We start from the raw sequence: 6064 nt of genomic DNA on the forward strand, positions 1-6064 counted from the left end.
TTTTATTTTCGTTCTGAGAAAGTCTTCGGTTTCTGACTTGACAACATCCATGGTGGTTATTTTTCATGTTCTACCCTTTCCCTTGGTTATCTTTAAGCTGTGCTTCTTATCATAAATATTGTCAGACTCTTTGAGGCTGCGCACTGGATAGCACACCAATTTTCACTTTATGAAAACCCACAGATAGAGGAGGACTATTTTTATGCAAACAAACCTGGAATTTGACAGGATTAAATGACATGTATTGAAACCAATGGCTATCATGAATTATGGATTCTTTGGAAAGTAAGAGGACAACATAGATCTTGGGCATGCTTACAAAGTAGTGATAAAATTAAAAAAAAAACCTGATATCTCCCAGTCATATTTTAAAGGTTTTTAAAATTTACCAGCACTTTTGATTATAAGGAATTTCATAGATTAAATGCAGTAAAACAGGATGAAATAGATGAGGTAATTTTACTTTTGAAATATGTGTAGACAGAATACTGGACACAGGTATGTATAAAATTTACTTACAATTTAGAGGACACTTTAATTGTTCATGCCACATAGATATTCAGTTCTTCAAAAAAAATCCATTTCAGTACCTTCAACGGTCCCCACCGTACCCTGTACATCATCTTCATAGGATATGACACTATCCATAGAGAGCTAGATCCTTCAACAACAGTCATCAAAAAAAAAATCATTCCTTAAGGTGTGGCCACAGGCCAATGTGATGGAGGATCTTTATCTGAGATTCTATCTTCCCAGGCTGATTTAAGTTCACCAAAAAAAAAAAAATATCTAAGAAGGACCACTATATATCCATATCATCAATATTGATTGCCTCACTGTATGAAACATACATGCTATGGAGTGATTTAAGATGTCAATTACTGGATGAATGCCTTAAAAATGAGAGACAGAAGGAGAGAGAGAGAGAGAGAGAGAGAGAGAGAGAGAGAGAGAGAGAGAGAGAGAGAGAGAGAGAGAGAGAGTGATAAATATATTTCTCATCTATGTGTATTAGTGCAGGGCTTTGTTTTCAAAAAAATGGATGGGATGGTTAAATACTATATATTAGGTTAGAAAAGTAAAACTCAAAATGACTATTGTAAAAATATAAATTTAATAAGGGACATTAAAAAATAGGAGGTATTTTGGAAGAGTAAGCACAGCAGCAGGGGGGAGATCTGATAGCAATGGAGGATAGTGGGGAGGATGAAGATGGTAAAAGGACACTGTAAACCTGTGCAAAGGGTCACAGAAAAGGCCTGCGACTTGTACACTATAAAAAACACTGGTATAAATTAACAGAGTCCAAATAATATTTTGATTAATTTGGGGATTTTAGCTTCAAGACACTAAAAAATGTATTTGTATTTTTCAACTCACTTGTGGTTCTTGCTATGTTGAACATGATATGGGTGACAGGATATGGTAAGGTGCTTCAAAGTTTGTGTATCATTTATCATCAAATGCACATGTCACTCAGTGAGCTGCAAGGCTATCACAGGGAAGGAGGTATCTAAAGATCTTAAGTGTACATGACGTAGGAAGAATAATGCCCCCACACTACTATAGATGTTGAAATAATCACATGTTTTTCCCCAAAATAATTTTCTGAAGATTAATCCCCAGGTGTGAATATATTTGGAAGAAATTGAATGGGTCAGGAGGGATATGACCTACATATAAAAATAATTTAATAATGCTGTTATAGAAAAGGTTTAATTATGAAAGGGAGTTTGGTTCCCTCTTTTCTCTTTCTAGCCCATTGGATCCCTCTGTGATGACATCATCTCACAAGAATTCACTCATTTGCTGATGGTGTGTTCATCATTGAATATACAGACTCCTGAAAAGAGTCATACAAAATATGCTTCATTATATACTAGAAAATTAGTGTCATTTTGTTTGGCAATACAACATGTATGATTATGCCTCAGAATCATGAGCAAGTGGGCCATATTGGAAATATAATTAGTATATTTCTGCTGACTGAAGATCAGATGGGTTGAGTATCATCACATGTGCTGTTCATGAGAGGAAGCAGCATAGATGGTGAGTATAGATCAGAGAGGAACATCCAAGGAGGACACTATGTAAGGAACCCTAGGAAGAGCACCATTACTGCTTTTAGCTAGTAGACATATTTTTAGAATCCCCACTTTCTAGGGTGGAAAAGAAAACTGTATTACTCTAATTTACTAAGTATGGTCATTTGATACATCAGTGATCATCACCAAGGTGAACAGGTGTTGACAGATGTTTGGGGACTCAGAAGAAGCCTGTTCTGGGAAAACCCATTGCCTTCAAAGTACGGAGACTTCTGATCAGCAACACTGGATAAACAGTCTACATTGGCAGCAGTAGCCCCATTGTGTCCAAATTAGTGGTTTTCAAACCATCGATTGAGACTCTTCTGAGTGTTCAAACAACCCTTTCACAAGTGTCACATATCATATATCTTGTTTATAAGATATATACTTTACAATTCATGGCTATAGCAAAATTATATTTTTGAAGTTGCAATGAAATAACATTATTGTTGTGGAGCTGTATATTAAAGATTCACAACATTTTGAAGATTGAGGACCACTAGTCCTGACTTCTCTAAAGCATGCCTGTCACTATGGGCTGGAGGAATAATCCCCTTTATTCAATCAGGCAAACGCAGAAAAATCAAAACACTACCCAATAGTTATGAAAGTTAAACATCTATTGTACCACAGTCTATAAGCAGGGCATGCTGGCATGTTAGACAAATGAGATCAAAATTAAAATCAATGTGACCAAATGAGAAGCAGAGGAGAATTACCAGTACCCTAGTGGTGACATAAGTGGGTATTAGCCCAGACACTTAGAATACCCAAAATACAAGTTACAATCTTCCAAACATATGAAACTTAAGGAGATTGAAGACCAAAATGCTGACACTGTGCCCCTTCTTAGAATTGGGAACAAAACACCCATGGAAGGAGTTACAGAGACAACCTTTGGAGATGAGACAAAAGGATGGACGATCTAGAGACTGCCATTCCTAGGGATCCATCCCATAATCAACCTCCAAACACTGACACCATTGCATACACTGGCAAGATTTTGCTGGAAGGACCCAGATTTAGCTGTCTCTTGTGAGGCTATGCCATGGCCTAGCAAACACAGAAGTGGATGCTCACAGTCAGCTATTGGATGAATCTCAGGGACAGGAATAGCGGAGGTAGAGAAGGTACCCAAAGAGCTAAAGGGGTCTACAATCCCATAAGTGGAACAACAATATGAACTAAAGAAACCCCCCAGAGCTCATTTTTCTAGCAGCATATCAGAGCTCATGTTTCTAGCTGCAGTTGTATCAGAAGATGGAGTAGTTGGTCATCATTGGAAAGAGAGCCCCATCAATCTTGCAAACTTTATATGCCTTAGTTCAGGGGTATGCCAGGGAAAAGATATGGTGGTGGTGGTGGGGGTGTGGTTGAGGTGGTTATGGGGGGACTTTTGGGATAGTATTGGAAATGTAAATGAAAAAATACCTAATTTAAAAAAAAATGAGGAAACTATTGTCAGAACCACCAGTAAGAATTTTAATTAACTGCCCTAAAGTCTGGATTTAAGATTCCTTGAGAATCTTCCAAAACAAAAGGAAATGCAGAATCTTGGTGCTGTAATTGGAGAAACAAGAGAAAAGCAAACAAGAATTCATCACATAAAAACAGACAGAAGAAGTATGAATTAAAGACATATTTAGACAAGATGAATAGTGAAGTAGAGATTAGAGCAAGCAGAAAGGACTGAGGAGATAGCTCATTGCTTAGGCCCACTGATTGCTTTTGCACAGGACCAGGGTACAATTTCTAACACCCACATGGTTGTTCACAACCACCTGCAATTCTAGTTCTAGACGATCTGATGACCTCTTTGGACAACACACAGACACACACACACACACACACACACACACACAGACACACACACACACACACACACATCACACACATATACTCACCCACAGAGAAAAAAATCTTTTAGAAAACAATTATACAAACAAAAAGGAGTCAAGTATAGTTTTATTCCCCTTTTACACCAGCACTCAGAAACAGACTAAACTCTGTAAGTTGAATGACTGCCTAGCTAATAGGTGTGTTTTCAGAATTTTATTTTTCTCTTCTTTTTCTTTTTCTTTTTCTTTTTCTTTCTTTTTTTTTGTATTTTAGGACTATTTCAGTATTTGTTTAAAGATTCTAGATTTTTTTTTTTTTTGATTTACTTTTTCTAATGTTTTAGGCTTTTTTCGGGCTTTTCAGTATTTTACAGTTTTCAGGTTTTTTTTTTTTTTTAGGGGGGGGTGCGGGAGGGTAAAGCCCTTTGTGTTATTTAGAGTTTTAGGGTTTTAATGGTTTTAAATTTGGTAGGTTGTTTTGTCCTTATAAATTTTTTGTTTGTTTGTTTGTTTGTTTGTTTTGGGTAGGGTTGAGGTTTATTTTTATTTTATTTATTTATTTATTTATTCATTTATTTATTTATTTATTTAAGGTATTTCAGGGTTTTAGGGCTTTTTAGTGTTTATAAATAATTTTAGGATAATTGTAGTTTTTTGTGTGTTTTTGTTCTTCTTGTTGTTTTGTTATGTTTTGATTTTGTTTCTTTTTATACTTTTAGTGTTTTATAGGGTTTTAGGATTTTGTAAGGGTTTTTTGTTTTCTTGTGTGTGTGTTTGCTTTTTTTTTATAGGTTTAGGATTATTTTTTTATCTTAGGATTTTAGTTAATGTTTCAGGGTTTTGTAGGTATTTGGGGGGGGTAGGATTGTTTTTATAGTCTCAGGATTTTAGTTAGGGTTTCAGGGTATTGTAGGTTTTTTTTGTTGTTGTTTGTTTGTTTATTTTTTTGTTTTGCTTTTTTAAGGGGGTTTTCAAGGATTTTATTTTGAGTTTCAGAGTTTTGATGTGTTTCTAGAACTTTTTAAAGGAACTTTTTTTTTAGGGTTTTACAGTTCTTGTGGGTCTTTTTACTGTTGTTGAGTGAGTTGCCAGGTCACTGCATTGCAATGTAAGCCTGGTCCCAGCAACTTTTCTCATAACACTTGTACAGTACTGCTTTTCAATTTGGCTTTGTTACAAGGTTTAATGAGTGTCTTGGTCTGAATAAGACAACCTCACGAAGGCTTATAAGCTTTACTGCTTGATTCCCTGGTTAATGGAAGTGTTTGGGAAGGATTAGGAGGTGTGGCCTTGTTGGAACAGGTGTGATCACTCCTAGTAAGGAGTGATCTTTAAGGTTTCAAAGTCCATACCAGGCCCTATGTCTCTGTCTCTGTCTCTGTCTCTGTCTCTGTCTCTGTCTCTGTTTCTCTCTGTCTCTCTCTCTGTCTCTCTCTCTCTCTCTGTCTGTCTGTCTCTCTCTCTCTGTCTCTCTGTCTCTCCCCCTCACTCTCTCTCCTGGCTGCTTTCAGATCAGGATGCGAAGCTCTCAGCTACCTCTCCACCACCATGACTGTCTGCTTCCCACCATGATGATAATGGACTAACCCTTTCAAACTGTGAGCAAGCCCCCAAATAAATGTTTTCTTTTATAAGAAAAAAAAATAATTTTAGGGTATTTCTTTATTTTTTAGTTTTGTTTTGTTTTGTTTTTTAATTTAATTAAGGAATTTTTAAAAATTGTTTTAAGCATTTTTTTAATAAGGTTTGTAAAATGATTTTCTTTTCCAGTGTTTTTGGCGATTTTTTAAGGCAGAAGAATTTGTAGTTGTTGGGGTGGTGGTTTTGTATCTTTTCATTTTCTTTTTTTTTTTTTTTTTAATTGCTTTTTTCTTGTCTCATTAGGGATCTAGACTTGTAGAGTTTTTGGATTTTTTTTTCTAGGGTTTTATAATTTTTTTAGGGTCTTTTTAGAGTTCTTGTGTTTTCTTATTTATAGAATTTTAGGGTTTTAAAAATGTTAATTAAGAATTTAAAAAATAGCTTTTTTGGGTCATTTAGTGTTTGTTTAATAATTTTAGGGTTTTTTAGGATTTTAGGTTTTGCTTTATTGTTTTAGGGTTTTTTTTTTTACGGTTTTTAAATGATTTTAGGGTTGTT

This window comes from Mus musculus, chromosome Y (assembly GCF_000001635.26).
Source record: "Mus musculus strain C57BL/6J chromosome Y, GRCm38.p6 C57BL/6J".
Classification (NCBI taxonomy): domain Eukaryota; kingdom Metazoa; phylum Chordata; class Mammalia; order Rodentia; family Muridae; genus Mus; species Mus musculus.